This window comes from Hyperolius riggenbachi, chromosome 10 (assembly GCF_040937935.1).
Source record: "Hyperolius riggenbachi isolate aHypRig1 chromosome 10, aHypRig1.pri, whole genome shotgun sequence".
Taxonomy (NCBI): Eukaryota; Metazoa; Chordata; class Amphibia; order Anura; family Hyperoliidae; genus Hyperolius; species Hyperolius riggenbachi.
The window spans coordinates 56,082,959-56,103,205 of NC_090655.1; positions in this window are offsets into that span (position 1 = coordinate 56,082,959).

Genomic DNA, 20,247 nt, shown 5'->3' on the forward strand with positions numbered 1-20,247 from the left:
ACAGCAGGAAGCGCGAGATTATGTACATGGAGGAGCGCTCCTGCTGTGACTCTCTGGGTGGCCAATCATTGCTCTTGCTTTGATCTCCCCGGGCATCCGATCACCCTTAATCCACACACCCCCGGGCATGTAATCGCTCCCTCTCATCAGCGGAACTCCCCGATCAGCTGGAAGCATCTTACACTGCAGGCTCGCTCTGTATCACAGCAGCTGATCTGCTCTCCCCGGGCATGGGATCTGTCATCAGATGTTCTCTGTGCACTCCTCTTCGGCCCCGATCACTAGAAAACCGTCGCTGCAGGCACAGCAAGCCTGCTCAGAATCACCGCTGAGCCCCATGATAAATCCCACCACAGACACTAACAGGTGACTCGCATATAGGCCGAGGGGGTGACTTTTCAGCACATTTTTTGTGCTCAAAAATTCGGCCTATATGCGAGTATATACGGTATATGTGTGTGTATATGTGTATGTATGTGTGTATATATATATATATATATATATATATATATATATATATATATATATATATATATATATATATATATATATATGTATATATGTATGTATGTATGTATGTATGTATGTATGTATGTATGTATGTATGTATGTATGTATATATATCTTATCTTCTATTACTGATGTTATTATTATCTTCATTATGACTATTATTATCATCCTTCTAATACGATGATAATTATTACAGCTGCAAAAATTCGTCTACGATATCAAAACCGTAGACGGGATTATACACTATATGTTACCAGGCCTGGACAATTTTTGCCAATGGCCTCCTCATATTTTGGATATATTACAATTGTTTTTATGTTTTTTATGTGTTCTTCGATTTTATGCTTATATCTTCATATCGTATTCACATTATTTTTTATTATACATTTTTATTATTATTTTTTTTATAATCTTTATTATACTTTTTATATATATTTTATTATTATTATTATTATTATTATTATTATTTCAGAAGTATACACTATTTTATTTACCAATTGTAAAAAGTCGGACATTGTTCATGCTTTTATCTTCATTATCTTTCAGCATGTATAATGACATTTGAAGTCTCTTCACTGTACTTGTTCTTTTGAACCACTAGATGGCAGCAAACACACCACTGTGCTCCATGTTCCCTTTCTAAACACTGCCCTTGTGCATGCAGAGAAAGCATGCATGTTATGTACAGCTGGCAGCAGCTGATTGGAGGACTCTCTGTCCCCATGGCCACTGACTCCACCCACTGACAACACCGCCCTGTGCATGCAGAGAAAGCATGCATGTTATGTAAGACCACATGCACACCAATCTACTCCTTAAAGCTGGCAGCAGCTGATTGGAGGATTCTCTGTCACCATGGCCACTGACTCCACCCACTGACAACACCGCCCTGTGCATGCAGAGAAAGCATGCATATTATGTAAGACCACATGCACACCAATCTACTCCTTACAGCTGGCAGCAGCTGATTGGAGGACTCTCTGTCACCATGGCCACTGACTCCACCCACCCACACTGGAGCAGCTTCTGGATAGGCCAGAGCTGCCAGCATTAACACATTTAAAGCAGCAAGTGACCTCACAACAGTACAGAGGTGCTCTGCTTGCTATAACTGAATTGCTGGTAAGTCTTTATCTTTATTTTTAACCACTACACATGCCTTTTTTTCTCTCTTGCCAGCTACAACTTATTCCATTCCCTACCTTCTACTGAAATATACCTAAAGCGGTCAATTTGATACCAACTTAATCTGATTTACTAACTACCTTTTACCACTGTTATCTAGTCCATTCCCCTATACACATTATGTAGTTTACACTGACCCATTCCTTGCAATCACCCCCCTACTATAACATATCACTAAACACTATGTTTGAAATACTATTCTTATTACACTAAATAATAATCCATTTGTATCTTTTTATGGCAACATTTATAGCTATGCCTCTGTCTTTTGTTTACAGTTGTTTATCCCCTGCTTATTGCCTGAAGAAGTGGGCTGTGCCCGCGAAACGCGTTGCATCTTTGGGGTATTTTCAATAAATGTGTATATCTATACATTTACAGTCCTTGGTGTCTGCTTTAACGGAGGCGAGTCCACCACTTCCTCCCAGCAATTTTTTAAAAATGTTATGTACTTTTATCCTTCTGGCGCCTCTGTTCACCTACCAATATATTTGAGTCCACCCCAGGTGGAGGGGTGATCTACCCCCTTTCTTCCTATCTACAGAGAGCGACTTCTTAATCCTGAGTGAGGACAGGTCTAATCTCCTCACCTGCCTAATGAGTGGTCACCTAGGTGGTAACCCGTGTTTGTGAGTATTACCATCTCACTGTTTCATTTATCCAATCAATTTTGACATACTACACCATATTGGGCTCTCGATTTCTCTTCAACTTTAGTTTCCACAAGCTCGGCTTGGCCTTTTCTTTCTCAAGATCTGGCGAACATCGACATCGATTGCAGCCCAATCATGAACTTCATAGAGGATAGATCTATCCATAGAGATGACCTTTTGGCACAATTCAAGCGTGTCCCGAACACTGAACCTGCTCCAGATCACAACCTGACAGAAACTCGGCCACCCACCTCCACTGTCGACCTTAAACCAGTGTTGCAAAAACTAGAATCTGCACTTAAAGATGAAATTTTTCAATCTAGCTGATATTGCCATGCAACAGACTTATATAGACGAAAAAATTTCCCCAGATGGCATACGAATCAAAACTCTCACAGCCTTTCCTAAAGACCTTGTCTTTAGTGCAGACTGGTATATTTATCTTGAGGTCTGCACTGCGGGCATGATGGAGAGGATTAAAGATAAAAGGAAAACTCTCATTACTGATTTACAACCCATTATTAATGAATGCAGATAATTCCTGCTAGCCAATTTAAACAATGAACAGTACTTCCCGCTCATGTCCAATCTCAAGGCCAGAGTCAAGCGTTTTGAATTGGACACCATTGAGTCAAAACTTAAAAAATTAAATAGAGACCGGTTAGCTTACGCTGAGCATCGGGAAAGGGAGCGCAGACCGGACCGGTTCCCACCTCCCTGCCCCCGGGCCCAGGCCCCCCACCGCCACCTGTCCCCCTAATGAGCCTTAGCATCCCACTACCACCATATAGATATCCACCTTTTCCACCTCCACCCTTAGGTCCACCACCAGTCCAAGTCCCAGCACCACCTCCAGCCTCCACTGCACCCCCTCCCACACCTAATATCCCGTTACCCAATACCATCACCAACACCATCCCCAAAAATATCACTTTCACATGCACAGCTCCACCACCCAATAGTTTCGATATCATCACTGCTCCCAAGACCCAGCGCACCAAAACCACCAATCCCAAAAAATCTGTCACCTCTACCCCCCGTACTGGTGTCGGCAAGAAAATCTCTAAAACACAGACTAGCCTTAAATTCAATTTCATCCCAAACGGACCGCCTGCATCGTTACAAATAACTGCCACAAATTCAACCCAGTCAGAACAAAAACATTCCCCGGCATCCAAACCACCAGAGGCCACCCCCAGCTCACCCATCAGGGCATCCCAGATCAGCATCTACAACTCAGATCCAGACTCACCAAGCCCGCCAGACAATTCCAGCCTAAAATCACCCACAAACATGATTTCCGTTCCCCTGGCGAGTAGCAATACCACCAGTCCACATACACAAAATACCATAACCAATATTTTCCCCGTGCCCCCTTCCACCAACCCTATATCTATCAATGATTCAGCTAACAACACCCTAACTTCCTCTTTTTTAGAGCTCCTCTCAGCTTTGTCACAAAACATCCTCACCACCCAACTACCGAGCCCCCGTTCAGAGAAGGTATATCTCCAGCCTCCGAACAAATCAAAACGCCAATTACCAGACCTAGAAAAAGAGGAAGTAGAGGAAAAAGGAAAAAGAAGCAAACCCCAATCACACAAAACTCCCTGACCCCTAAAAATAAATGTATCTTCAATTTGTCTGACCATACCCTCAATGCACATGAAACAGCAGTATTGGAGAATGGTCTTTCCTTCTGTCCTACCAACCAAATCAACACTTTTGAACTCTTTGCCGATCTTAACAGCTATATTCGAAAGCTCACTTTAAAAAGACATTTTGCAATAACATCTTTCAAACCCAGCTCTGACCCCGATCCCCCCTCACTCATAATCACGAACAACGACGCCCTACCCATCTCATTCATTACACAAGCTGAACTAAACACTGAAAAATACATTACCACACAACTGAAAGGTAGATCACGATTCTATCCAGTGGCCTCCAAGGGTCACTTTATTGATACATTCTACTCCATGGTACTCAATGATCTACAAACTTTACACAACAATCCACCTCCACTAAATTCCAACCTCAACCGTAACAAAACCTCTGCTATTAAATCCTTACAAAAAAATCATAATCTCATCATCAAACCAGCCGACAAAGGGGGTGGCATTGTCATACTCAATCGGTCCGACTACTTAGATGAAGCAGCTAGACTCCTCAACAACCCCACACATTACGAAATCTTGACATCAGACCCAACACCCGCGCTTAACCTCACATTGAAAACTTTTATCAATAATGCCTTTTTATCCAACATCATCACCAAAAATGAAAAGAATTTTATAATCAACACCCAACCAACCACTCAGAACTTTTATTATTTACCCAAAATCCATAAAAGTCTCCATAAACCTCCTGGCCGACCGATTATTTCAGGAGTCAACTCAATCACCAGCAATCTCTCCAAATTTCTTGATCAACATTTACAAACACATGTCCAGTCCCTTCCATCATTGCTCAAAGATTCTCAGCAACTCATTTGTTTATTGCAGGATGTCCCCTGGCAGCCTGACTATGTTTGGCTGACATGTGACGTTTCTGCCCTCTACACCAACATCCCCCATCCATTCGGCCTCAGCGCACTACAATATTTCCTAGCCTCCAATCCCTCCATGCCTACAACACAACAAACGTTTCTGCTACAATGCGCTGAATTTATCCTTCAGAATAATATCTTCACATTCAATGAACAAGTTTACCATCAGATTAGCGGAACGGCGATGGGGAGTTCGTTTGCCCCATCGTACGCTAATCTCACGATGGGTTACCTCGAACAAATGAAACTCTCCCCTGGCAACCAGTTTTTCAATAATATAGTATTTTACAGACGTTACATTGATGACCTTATTTTTATTTGGAAAGGCGACATTTCTACCATCCCACATTTTATTGATTATCTTAATTCCAACACAGCAGGGTTACAATTTACATACCACCATCACACATCTTCCATAGAATACCTTGACCTTACCCTATACATCGAATCGAATCACATCAAAACAAAAACTTATTTCAAACCGGTCGATGCCAATAATTACATTCACTTCAAAAGTTTCCATCATCACCCCTGGATTACCAATACACCATACAGTCAGTTCAGGAGAATCTACAGGAATTGCACAGATACATCACAATATGACATCCAATCCAATATCCTCACCAAAAAATTCACGGACCGCCAATATCCTAAGACCTTGATAAAAAACGCTAAATTTAAAGCCAAACGCCCCAACCCCCCAAGTACTGATGCAAAACTAACAACACAGGCCCTCCAAGGTTCATTACTCAATACAATGCCCAGCATTCGCACATTCGTGACATTCTAACCAACAGATGGGAGATCCTGATGCAGGACCCCTTCTTAAGGCCGCTATTACCCAAAGCACCATCCATCACATATAGGAGAGCTCCCAATCTCCGCAACATTCTTGCACCCAGTAAACTGCGTCCGCCCACACAGCCCCTGCCCACTCATTCAGAACCACTCAAACCAGGCTGCTTTCCATGTAACAAGACCCGCTGCACAGCCTGCCAATTCATCAACACTAGTGTATCATTCTCTTCTACCAGTACCAACTGCAATTTCCCTTAGAAAAAACGGTTTACTTGCGACTCCAAATATGTCATCTATCTCATCTCCTGTCCGTGCCGGCTCCAGTATGTGAGGAGAACCACCCAATTAGTACGCAGCAGAATCGGACAACATAAAAGAAATATCATTAAACAATTTCCCCTTCACAGTGTGTCACGTCACTTCAGCACCCATCACAACAGCAATCCACTGCTATTCAATATTACACTGATTGACTCAGTGGATACAAGAAAACCAAATGCATTTGATCTCCTCAAAAAACACGAAATGTTCTGGATACAGACATTAAGAACCCGATCCCCGGAGGGCCTTAACGAAGTTATAGAAAAAATCCACTAACCACCCCTGTCAAAAGTTTTGCTTTTATCTTGGTCGCTCTCTTTTATCCCCCTCCCCCCCCCCCCAAGGGAAAAAAAAAATCTTTTTTATGTATATGTGTGTGTATATGTGTATGTATGTGTATATATATATATATATATATATATATATATATATATATATATATATATATATATATATATCTTATCTTCTATTACTGATGTTATTATTATCTTCATTATGACTATTATTATCATCCTTCTAATACAATGATAATTATTACAGCTGCAAATATTCGTCTACGATATCAAAACCGTAGACGGGATTATACACTATATATTACCAGGCCTGGACAATTTTTGCCAATGACCTCCTCATATTTTGGATATATTACAATTGTTTTTATGTTTTTTATGTGTTCTTCGATTTTATGCGTATATCTTCATGTCATATTCACATTATTTTTTATTATAAATTTTTATTATTTTTTTTTATAATCTTTATTATACTTTTTATATATATTTTATTATTATTATTATTATTATTATTATTATTATTATTATTATTATTATTATTATTATTATTATTATTATTATTTCAGAAGTATACACTATTTTATTTACCAATTGTAAAAAGTCGGACATTGTTCATGCTTTTATCTTCATTATCTTTCAGCATGTATAATGACATTTGAAGTCTTCACTGTATTTGTTCTTTTGAACCACTAGATGGCAGCAAACACACCACTGTGCTCCATGTTCCCTTTCTAAACACTGCCCTGTGCATGCAGAGAAAGCATGCATGTTATGTACAGCTGGCAGCAGCTGATTGGAGGACTCTCTGTCCCCATGGCCACTGACTCCACCCACTGACAACACCGCCCTGTGCATGCAGAGAAGCATGCATGTTATGTAAGACCACATGCACACCAATCTACTCCTTAAAGCTGGCAGCAGCTGATTGGAGGATTCTCTGTCACCATGGCCACTGACTCCACCCACTGACAACACCGCCCTGTGCATGCAGAGAAAGCATGCATATTATGTAAGACCACATGCACACCAATCTACTCCTTACAGCTGGCAGCAGCTGATTGGAGGACTCTCTGTCACCATGGCCACTGACTCCACCCACCCACACTGGAGCAGCTTCTGGATAGGCCAGAGCTGCCAGCATTAACACATTTAAAGCAGCAAGCGACCTCACAACAGTACAGAGGTGCTCTGCTTGCTATAACTGAATTGCTGGTAAGTCTTTATCTTTATTTTTAACCACTACACATGCCTTTTTTTTCTCTCTTGCCAGCTACAACTTATTCCATTCCCTACCTTCTACTGAAATATACCTAAAGCGGTCAATTTGATACCAACTTAATCTGATTTACTAACTACCTTTTACCACTGTTATCTAGTCCATTCCCCTATACACAATATGTAGTTTACACTGACCCATTCCTTGCAATCACCCCCCTACTATAACATATCACTAAACACTATGTTTGAAATACTATTCTTATTACACTAAATAATAATCCATTTGTATCTTTTTATGGCAACATTTATAGCTATGCCTCTGTCTTTTGTTTACAGTTGTTTATCCCCTGCTTATTGCCTGAAGAAGTGGGCTGTGCCCGCGAAACGCGTTGCATCTTTGGGGTATTTTCAATAAATGTGTATATCTATACATTTACAGTCCTTGGTGTCTGCTTTAACGGAGGCGAGTTCACCACTTCCTCCCAGCAATTTTTAAAAAATTTTATGTACTTTTATCCTTCTGGCGCCTCTGTTCACCTACCAATATAGAACACAGAGAAGTGCATTTCTTCAGCATCTATGTGAAATAAAGACTTTTAATTGTGTGCAGTGCAGGAGTTTGGTTGGCCTTTTATCGTCAGTACAAAAATTTCTCCAAAGAAAACCAAAAAAAAAGTTTCATCTCTAAGGAGGCTTGTGGAAGAACAATGCATCAAATCATGTTTTATTCTTGTACTGTCTAAAACAAAATTCCTTTTAAAGTTTGGAACAATTTAAAATTCCCCTACCAGCCTAAACGGCTTTCAAGTTATCAACCCTTTAATGACAATGAAAGATCGGCACCACCAGAAAGCCTTGGTGTTGTAGTGCTGTCATTAAAATGCAGACTAATTGTTTGCGCTCCCGCTAGCTTCATCATGTTCCATTGTGTTCTACAGAACCTCTTTGAAAACTTCAAACGTGCACCAGTCACGGGCACAAGACTTACAAATGGTAAACAATGCCAAAAAGCGGAGCGGCAAAAGGAGCGCTGCCAAAGCCACGCAAGTCACTTTGAACTGACGGGTGACAGGCAGCTGAATGCCATTTTGTTTTAATAACTTTGTCACAGCTGACAAATAATTCCCTTTCATCTCTCAATAACACGTTGGAGCCTTGTTCCTCGTTGCTAGTAACAATCTCGGTGGGGAACGGCACGCGCTTAGCCGTTGTGTACACGATGATAAATTTCAGCCATGCTAAACAAAATCCTCCGGGGCTTCTCCGCCACCACTCGGAGAACGTCTGACAGCTTCTTGTAAAATTAGTCTTTGAAAAATCTGGGAAGATGGGTTATAAATAATACAGTATGACGTCTTTAGGAGCCCGGCAGAGTTGTCAGATTTGTCAAACGCGCTCTCTGCCTCTGCTAAATTAGCAAGGTTGCAAAAGTGGATCAGTGGATCTTTGCTGTATTCAGGGGTGAAAGTGTCAAGTCTTCATGGATATGTTGGAATTTGTGTTTTTTGTCCCTTTGCAGACGTGTGTTTGTAGTAGCCCTCTGTGGGGATGTTCAGCTTGGATTTTATCATTTTGTTTCGTTTATTTAAAACCATACATATTTTATTATTTAACATTCCCCTTGGGTGGTGCAGCCAATTACTGGTGCACAAATCCTTTGCTGCTCATGGATCAGCAAAAACATCAATTCCCCTCCAGTCTGTGGCTGAGGTTTGGATGATTAACTGAAGAACTCCAGACATTTCTTTGGAAAATGCTATTCCACTATTTTTACAAGGTGTGGTGAAAAAGGGAAGTTTAGCTCAAGAAAGTCATAACTATGAAAGGAACCATCAAAATGGGAAGTAGAGCTGTCAGTCACCCCACGCTTTGTTGCTTGCTGCAGAGAGATACTTATTGACCCGAGGAAGTGGGATTCAGCCTGAGAAATGCGTTGGCCACAGAGTTTTCAATAAATATAATTTTACTTAGCTTTGTTGACTCCTTTGAGTAAGCCAGCCCTCATGTTTTAACAGGTTTTAGTTCATTTAATCATGATTTGTGCACTTTCTCCCATCCTTTATGTCCAGTGGGATTAAAATCATTAAAATCTACCGAATAATCAATAGAGGTGGACTTGCCATCAGATTGGACATCTGTGGTGTAATTTCATTCTGCAATGATTTTTGCTACTTGAACGTCTAGGAACCATCTAACGTGTAGAAAGCTGTATCTAAGGAGGATGTTGGAAGCAACGTAATGACGAGCCAGCGTTGAGTGGCCAGGTTTCATTCAAGCAGCTTGGATAAGAAGAGAGATCTAAGTAGCAATAACAGAGTTATAGGGTCTAGAGATGTTTTCTGAAAGCGGATTAAACTGATATAACATTCAGTAAAAACGTATTTTCCTACTTTTTATTACCCACGTGGTTATTATATTTGCTTTTGAGCACAAGTACTATTATCTGTTTACAAATTACAAGTTCTTAAAGTACAGTTTACCTGCTCTGAAAGCTGCCATTGCATTTTATTGCATAACTGCTATATGTATATACAATATTATAATGTATCCAGTGATCACTTCTCAGCTCTCTTTGCTTCTACTATGTATGGACCTCAGTTTCAGCACTGCCAGGAATGTATACTAATTGTAGCAGGCAAAGGAATGTAAACAAAAGACAATGTTGTCACCTCTTTGGCTTTTCACTGAAAAAGAAAGTGCTATGTTTAACTGTTTGAATTCTGTTCTGCACTTTTTTGTGCTAGCAGGTTTATGCTGTAAATCTTTTTAGCGCAAAGAAGAAATGCGGAGTTTCATACCACTTTAAATAAGTGGTATGAAACTCTGTGAAAATTGAAGTTAAAGGACACCCAAGGCAAACATAAACGAATGAAATAAATGATTGTATCTATCTTCCTTCTCCTAAAAATGACTTAAAGTGAACCTCCAGACTAAAAATCGACTCAGTAGCAATGAAAAGGCCTGGTGTTTAACAGTTTCACAGCATCAGAACTTTGTTTCTCTTATACAAGTCCCATTTTTAGCTGCACAGAAGAAAACTGCCCGGGCATTTTTCCCCTGATGCTGTACAAAGCATGATGGGATTTCTGATGTTGTTGTTCTCATTCTGCTGTTTTGGTGCAATTTTTTTTTTTTACATTTTGAATTTGACATTTGAAGCCTAGCGCATGCAGCTGGGAGGGGTTATCAGGACACAGAACTGTCTTATGCTCCCTGTCACCTCCTTTCAACCAAAAAGATGGCTGCCCCCATGACAAAAATGGCAGCCCCCAGGAATCACAAACATTTGCCTGTTCTTTTAAAACAGGGTGGGTAAAAAAATGATATTACCTCTCTATTCTAATTAACATAACTAATGTAACTTAATGACAGTAGGTTTGTTTAGGCTGAAGTTCCCCTTTAAGATATTCCAGTTTTATTTAATGCTTAAATCTACTTTTTAAGTTTTAACTGTGTTATTGTTTTTGCTCAATGACACATTCATTGAAGTTTGCCAGAGCTAAAATCTGTGAATTATTTACTCTTTATCTTTCCTGCTCTCAGAAACCATTTTCTGCTAGGAAAGTGTTTTATAGTTGGAATTTCTCATCAGTGAAGGTCACACTGTAGTCACTTCCTGTCTGAGTCAGCCACTTACATACCTGATATTTAACTCTTTCAGGCAGAGAAATAAAAAAATGAACACTGCATAGTTATTTGTGTGCTTGGCACTATACATACCCATGTCTATCTCATCATGTCACATGTCACCTCAGGTATCCTTTAACCTTTTGCCGCCCGCATCATGCCAATGGGCGTGGCCATGGCGGCAGCCCCAGGACTGCCTAATGCCGATTGGTGTAAAGTCCTGGGGCTGTAATTTGCATGAGATCGCGCGCATGCTGCGCGCACATCTCATGCTCGGAGGGCGGAGCTCTGCCCCGCCTTCAGTCTCTGAGCGGCTATTGCCGCTCGGGAGACTGTTAGACGGCGATCACGCTGTCTATTTACTAGGTGCAGCGCTGCAATGAGCAGCAGCGCTGCACTGGGGACAGCCGTGTGACACGGTTGTCCCCATGGGGGACAAAAGAGCGATCGGCTCTCATAGGCAGAAGCCTATGACAGCCGAGCCGATCGCCATAATTGGCTGGCTGTGGGAAGGGAGGGAAGAAATTTAAAGAAACAGGGTTTTTTTCAAAAAAAACCCAAACAATAATATTTATTAAAAAAAAAAATAAACACGGGGATCAGACCCCACCAATAGAGAGCTCTGTTGGTGGGAAGAAAAAGGGGGGGGGGGGGAAATCACTTGTGTGCCGAGTTGTGCGGCCCTGCAGCTTGGCCTTAAAGCTGCAGTGGCCAATTTTGCTAAAAATGGCCTGGTCACTAGGGGGGTTTAGCCCTGCAGTCCTCAAGTGGTTAAGGCACTAATGAGAGTAGAGGAATAATGTGGAACCATTACTATGATGGATACCAGCTGATGCCAATACTAGTATTAGACATGGGCTAACCCAAGGTAACCAAAGGCAACGTCTTCTATTCCGAAAAATATGGTAATTTAAATCAAAATACATATAATGATAAAATTTGCTGCCTGATGCAGCAGATGACAGGTTACCATTTCATTACCGCCTCATAAATGAGGTTCCTTATGCCCCCTCCCTCTCATGGCCCCTCCTTCTCATTCAGAAAAACAAACCCCTGCCATCCACCATTGTCCTATAGGGATATATTTATATGCTAAGGAAAATCACAATATCGACCTTACCAAATATCTGTCTACCCTATTTTGATAACATCTTTAATATACGGCCAAACCTGCTCTTCCAACTAAATCAATTTCAACAATCACAACCAAGAGAAACAAATGTATAATCTCATAATATGATAGTGCCCCTGACCTTTTCTCTGGAAATCGCTGAGCAAGGGCATTCAAGCAGAACAACAATGCCACCATCTTGTAAGCAGATGCCCATTGATGCGCGACACATACCAGAACACGCACCCGCATCCCTAAGCCTAGTGATAACTTTATCCTCCAGGAAACTTCTCTCTCCGAGAGATGGGCAGGATCAATCTGTTGTCAAAAATGACTTGATCTTCAAACTCTAGCGGCTATAAAACATGAAGATGCAGATCGATGGGATACACAGAGCTGTCGTCAATCATCGCTGTGTATCTCACCAAATAGAAAAAGAAAGGGATTTATAAAACACATATAGAGAGTAAGAGAGGCCGGATAGTTAGGATTTCTGTTAGGATAGGTTTGTCTGATCCTTTTTAATAATATACAGTACTGTTAAAGAAAGTCTGAAGTGATTTTTAAAAAAAAAAAAAAAAAAACAGATACTCACTTAAAGAGAAACTCCGACCAAGAATTGAACTTTATCCCAATCAGTAGCTGATACCCCCTTTTACATGAGAAATCTATTCCTTTTCACAAACAGACCATCAGGGGGCGCTGTATGACTGATATTGTGGTGAAACTCCTCCCTCAAGAAGCTCTGAGTACCAAGGTACTTCGGGCAGTTTCCTGTGTGTGAACCCTGTTACATTGTGGGAAATAGCTGTTTACAGCTGTTTCCAACTGCCAAAACAGCAAGCAGCAGCTACATCACTTGCCAGCAGTAAAAATGTCATCATGTGATAAATGTCAGAATACAAATCAGGGATTTAAAAGATTTTACAATGGGCAAACACTGACTAAATCATTTATACATAATTATTGTAAAAATGAAGCACTTTTTTATTACATTATTTTCACTGGAGTTCCCCTTTGAGGAACTCCAGTGAAAATAATGTAATAAAAAAGTGCTTCATTTTTACAATAATATAATGATTTAGTCAGTGTTTGCCCATTGTAAAATCTTTTAAATCCCTGATTTACATTGACATTTATTACATGGTGACAAGGGCCGGATTTCTGGCTAGGCCACCTCAACCTTGTGTAGGGCGGCTGATGGGCAGGAGGCATTTGTATACAGCAAACAAGTTCACAGATCGCGCTAAATATTATGCCGATTCAGTCCTGACTCCTCCACACTGCAGATGGAAGCAGCAGCCAGCAAGAGGCAGTCAGACCTGGTCCTTCCAGAGCCGCCCTGCATAAGTTTACAGATAGCAGCGGCGGCTGCAGGAAGTGAGGCAGGCATGTGTGACTAACACGCTGACGGGGATGAAAGCACACGTGGTTGGCAGCGGCAGGGGGAAGAAGGAACTCTGCGGTGGCGAGGCAGGGAAGCTGCTAAGACATCGTTAGTATGCAGAGGTGCATCGGAAGCCCATGGACCAGTCCAAATGCACAGAGGCACACAACAGAGCGGGGCCTCCCTCTTCAGGATTACTTCAAGGACGCAAGCAGTCAGTAAGGATAACGCACACAGACGTGCAGAGCAGCATCCATGCATCTCCAGTTTCTGTGTTTTGGCTGGTGATTTGTTGGCTTCACCTCCCCGCCCCCTGAAGCTTCACGTGGAGGAGACTAGAGCGTCAGGCTTATCTTCTCCACATCTGCTGAGAGGGACGCTCTGCAAATGGAACTAACTGTGTGCATGTGGGTGAGTGTATGGTATTAGCAGTCTGCCTGTGCTGGAATGGTGTGGGGGGATGCGAGGGAATTTCCAGGGACTCGGGGCAGAGGTCTGTCTGTTTTTAACAAGTTCCTGGCTGTTGTATTGTTTTATCTCTTCCTCAGATATTATGTTCAGGTATAACAAGCATGCAGACCAGGTTTTCTTACTCCCATATGCTTTCACTGGCTGCATGCTTGCTGCAGTTGTGTGACTATATACCCAGGCTAAAGCATTGCACTACTAGAAAAAAAACTGATCTTTTTTAAAAGTAATGAATATGACAGATTCTACACTCCTTTCAGTTTAGGTTTCCTTTAAGGCATGTTTAATGGAGGGGGGGGGGGGAGGGTCTGGCTGAAGGGGGGTCTGTGGTGAAGAAGGGTTAGGCTGCAGCGAAAGGCTCACTTTAAATGAACAATAATTTGGGCTGGTTCAGATTTACTTCCCTGGGGCTTCTTCCAGGCCCCCAGTCTATCAGGTCCCTAACTAGCTGTATTTCGGACCTCCTCCAGAGTACCACTGGCCCCTCCAAAACATCTGATAGTCACCCAGTGTCGAATACTACTGCACATGCGTGGGCCCATCTGGGTGCCTCCTCTATCACCCCCCATAGCCAGGAGCATTTGCAAACCGCTCCTGGCTATAAGGCGTGATCGAGTAGGTGTGCAGACAGGCCCGTACACGTGCAGTAGCTGGATCTTTTGGATGTGAAAGCGGCACCATGGAGAGAATCCGAAGTAAAGCAAGGGATCTGATAGACTGCTGGGAACTGGATCTGATCTTCCCAGGGCACTTCCCCCTCCCCAGGTATTCCTTTATAAGTAGGGTTGTGGTGGAAATAGGCCATGCAGTGGTACTGCACTAGGGCCCCATGACGCTCTGTGTGTGTAGGGAGGTGTTTGGCTGCAGCAAAGGGCAACATTTAAAGTGAGATGTCTATAGCCTCTTTCCCAGTGACATGGCTGATTCATCACATATAAATGGACCTGATCTGTGCAGTTTTCCATTGGCCTGAACATGCTCTTGTCACAGTGACTCGTCACAGACAGTCTTCAGGCCAATGGAAAACTTCAGAGACCAGATCCATTTATGTGGCTGCACTAGAAAAACTAGGTAGGAGGAGAAGGGGAAGGAGCGCTCTGCTGTAATCACACTGAGGAATCAGTCAGATAGTTATGGGCTCTATGTGAAACAACTACTCTTGAACCTGATAATGGGTACACAAGTTTTAAAAAATGAGTTCCGGTTCACTACTTCACTTCAAAGAAGGACAGGGGCAGAAATTGGCAGTGTTGGGGGGGGATTGCTGTTGGTCATGGGGCGGCTGGTGATAGTTGGCCTAGGGCGGTAAAAAGTACAAATCCGGCCCTGATGGTGACATTTTTACTGCTGGCAAGTGATGTAGCTGCTGCATGCTTTTTTGGCAGTTGGAAACAGCTGTAAACAGCTATTTCCCACAATGCAGCAAGGTTCACAGACAGGAAACTGCCAGGAGCACATACTTAGAGTTTCTTGTGGGAGGGGTTTCACCATAATATCAGCTATACAGCGCCCCTGATGGTTTGTTTGTGAAAAGGAATAGATTTCTCATGTAAAAGGGGGTATCAGCTACTGATTGGGATAAAGTTCAGTTCTTGGTCGGAATTTATCTTTAAGGAGAGGGAAAGCTCTGGGTCCTATAGAGCCTTCCCATTCTCCTGCCGGGCTCCTCATTCCCCTGCAGGCTCCTCCGTTTTTCCCCTTAAAAAAAACAGCAATTTTCACCTGTCAGTGCTCTTTCCATTCAGTCACCTATAACTTTATTACTACTTACGAAACAATCTATATCTTGTTTTTTCTCGCCACCAATTAGGCTTTCTTTGGGGGTACTTTCTGCTAAGAATTATTTTATACTTACTGCATTTTAAAGGAAATGACATACATATTTAAAAAGTTCAGTCCCTAAGGTAACAATTTATGTATTTTTTTATTGTATATTTTTATTTTTTTGTGTTGCTATTCATTGATCTTCCGACTAACGAACGGCGGCTGTAATGAGTGTGTGTGTGTGTGTGTGTGTGGGGGGGGGGGGGGGGGGGCGAGCGGGAGTGCGCAGCAGTGAGAGACACAGTAGCTTCGTACCTGCAAGAAGATATGGGAATTTGCAGGGACGTAGTTACTCGTCCCGGGGGAGGGGAAGTGGTTAAAGTGTACAGTTTTTTCTCATAGTGCACTGAAAATAAAAATGCAAAGTGGTTATACCTCAGGCTTCTTCAATGCCCCCTAAATCTCTGTGACCCCTCAGGTTCACCGACTTTCCCTCCAACTATGTGCTTTGCCCCGCCCTTCTTGTCTGAAGCGTGCATGCTCTGTCCACTCGCACCTTCTCGTTGTGGCTCCTAGATGGCTGTGCAAAGTAGCCTCGGCCATAGGAGGCCTGGGGATGCGTAGCTACAATTATTTCTAAATTGCTTAAGTCCTGGATGGTGCTGACAGTGACTGTTGTGCACAGCTGACAGGAAGCATGATTGAGGAGAGGAGATGGAAAAGGCCGAGCGCGCGCCCTGGCTGCAACTGGGCTCAGTCAAAGCTTTTAATCAGGTAAAATGAGTTGATGGGCAGGCTGGTGAAGCTGAAGGGCCACTGAGCTTATGGGGGCATTCAAGAAGAATCCACCGGGTATTCCACCTCCTATTTTTATATTTAGTGTTCAAATATACTATGGGCACTATGAGGTAAAAGTTCAAATGCTTTTTTTTCAGTTCTGCTACTCTAAACCACAGGTGTGAAACTGAAGACTTGTGGGCCAAATGCTAACAAGTCCAGCATTGCCCATTGGCTTCCATGCATTCTTTCACTGCTCCTTGGCCACAGAAGTCGCATGGTAACATGTTATTGACTTTGCAGCGGGTCGGGAACTTCCGGCGCAACGCGATGTGGTTAATGTACTAACCGGGGCGTAGACTTTCATCCCTATTGCGTTACCCTGTGTGCAAAAAGGGTAACACAAGGCAAAGAAAGAGGCCTAGTGTAAAATGGGCCTTAAATAAAAGAACCCTGTATCATCAACTGTACACCACAGCAAATAACTAGTCTAGCGGGTCACTGGGTGATTTACAGCGTGTCTGTTAACGAGAGCCTGAGGTGGGCTCATAAAATAAAAAGTAGGCTACCTGATCTGTGGTGCTGAGAGGATCAGGTAGCTGCAAAAACCACCGCTCCCTGACACTCCTGTGGGCCACTCTGGCCCATTTTCACTTTTGTGGCCTCTGGGTCACAATGCTGAAATGAGATATTCATTCTCTCATTCACAGCATGCAGGGGGGCGGGGGAGAGGCAGGAGGCGCGGCCAGGGAAAGAGAGGCCAGGGAAACACTGCAGGAACACCCCTGGCGGGCGTTATGAACAGGGAATCCCCCTCCCCTGTGTTTACCTCCGAGATGGCGACAAATAATGGGTCATAGCGTGGCGGTGGGGGGGGGGGGCTGTAGTACTGTGGGGGAGAGGGGCAGAGAGCGGCCCCCCCCAAGAACCACCTCGGATTCTCTTTAAATTAGAGGCCTGGATGTCTGTCTGGAGATCCACTACAGAACACTACATTATCAATTCCTGTTATTTGTGAACAAAACCCCTGGAAATAAAATGCCCTGACTTGTATACCTGATTGTTTATTTCATTTGTCTGTAAAAACAGTGACATTTACAGCAAACAGAACTCTGCAGAAACGCTTAACCCCTCAGTAGCCGTAGGCAGAAGCATGCTCATCTGCTATAGTATCATCCTATACATACTACAAGACTCTTTTCCTCAGTACTCCTTCCCTTCTCTGTGGCGGGCAAAACGCAGAGCGTGATAAATGCCGTGAGCAATCAATGGCGATAGACATTGTTATACCTAAGCCGACTATTGTATATAATGTATTGCTCCCTTCCCCTCAAATGTCCTGCTGTTGCTAAGCAACGCTATCGCTACTCGCCTGTATCATCTTGTATCAAATTTATTTTTATTGGGCAGGAGGGAATGGAGATAAAATAACCAAAAAATGGATTTTATTAGAGGAAGGGAAAGCAGACAAGACGAGTGCGTGTTTCACCTGCAGTCTTTAAATAAAAACAGCGCCGTCTGTACAGAGAGCGGCATCCAATATTATGCTGCAATCTCATAATCTTCTTGTTACAATAGCTAAATTACACACCGGCTCAGCCGCACCTATGCATAAATATTCTGGCTTTGAAAGGTGAGGCAATCTCTTAAAGGAGAAGTATAACAGATCCTCATAGCTTCCTTTTTTTGTCTTCTTTGCATTGAAACTTTATTTAACAATGACAAAGTGAACACAGGGAAAATGCTCAATTGGCTAACACAGCCTGCATATCTGGAAGTAAGTCTCTGTGAAACTATACTAAGGGCCTGAGCCCACTGCTGCGTTTTTAAAACCACATAGAAACACGTGAGTTTTATAAGCACCTGAAAACGCGTTTAAACACGTTATAACACATTCAAATGCTTTAAAAACGCATTTCAAAACATCAAAACGCATTCAAACGCTTTGAAAACGCATTTCAGAACGCTTAGGGCCTGTTTCCATTAGCTGGATGCGGATGTCCTGAGCTCAATGCACGGCAATGGAACAGTTTCCACTGTGTGCATTGTGTGCGGAGTGGTGCGGAGCGATCCGAGAATCTACAGCATGCTGCAGATTCTCGCACAACCGCATCCGCCCGCCATCCCCTCCATACACTTCCGCATTGGGATTGACGCAGACGCCAGCGGAAGTGATGCAAAGCTGCATCGCATCACTTTTGCTAATGGAAAAGGGTCCTTAACCACTTGCCGACCAGGGGATTTTTCACTGATCGGTGCTGCGTGGGCTCTCCAGCCCGCAGCACCGATCAGGAGTGCAGCAGGGCGATCAGACTACCCCCCTTTTTTGTCCTGCTGGGGGGGGGTCTGATCGCCTCCGGCTGCATTTGCTTCGCGGGAGGGGGCTCTTCAAAGCCCCCCTCCGCAGCGTTCTCCGCCGTCTCTCCCGCTCCCTCCCCCTGTGAGCTGCGCAGGACGGATATCCGTCCTGCGCATTGTGGGATAGGCTTCAGCCTATCATATGCCGGCGATCCCCGGCCAATCAGAGGCCGGGGATCGCCGATCTGCCTTACGGCGCTGCTGCGCAGCAGCACCGTATGATGTAAACAGCGGTGATTTCTTCCCCGCCTGTTTACATTTTGCCGGCAAGCCGCGATCGGCGGATCTCCGGCTGTTCACGGAGACACCCTCCGTGAACTGACATTGAAAGGCCGCTCGCTCGAGCGGCCGTTTCCATGGTAACCCGCAGACGACCAGTTTACGCCAATCGACGTTAGCTGGTCGTCAAGAGGTTAAAGAGGAACTTCAGCCTAAACAAACATACGGTCATTAAGTTACATTAGTTATGTTAATTAAAATAGATAGGTAATATAATCTCTTACCCATCCTGTTTTAAAAGAACAGGCAAATGTTTGTGATTTCATGAGGGCAGCCATCTTTTTGGTTGAAAGGAGGTGACAGGGAGCATGAGACACAGTTCCAACTGTCCTGTGTCCTGATCACCCTTCCCAGTTGCTAAGCAATGAGAACATAGGAAATCCCATCAAGCTTTGCACAGCATCAGGGGAAAAAAGCTCAGGCAGTTTTCTTTGATGGGGCGGAGCTTAGCTAAAAATGCAGCTAAAAATGAGACTTTGGTAAGAAAAAAAAAGTTCTGATTCTGTGAAACTGTTAATGAAACACCAAGCCTTGTCTGTGCTGCTGAGTAGATTTTTAGTCCGGAGGTTCACTTTAAGGGCTTGAGCACATTGCTGCGTTTTTAAAAACGTGATTCGACATGTTTTAATGCGCTTAAACACATAACGTGTTCAAATGCGTCAAAACACATTCAAACTCAACGCATTTCAAAATGCTTAAAACGCATGTGTTTTTATGGGGTCTACATGAAAAGGGCGCCGGTAAAAAAGGGCGCCTGGTGGAGCCCATATATATACCAACTTCGCCAACAAAAAAGGCGCCTGGTGTAGCCCATATAAACTTCGGCTACAAAAAAAGACGCTTGGTGTAGCCCATAGAAAAACTTCGGCTACAAAAAAAACAAGGCGCCTGGTGTAGCCCATATAAAAAACTTCAGCTACAAAAATAACAAGGCGCCTGGTGTAGCCCATATA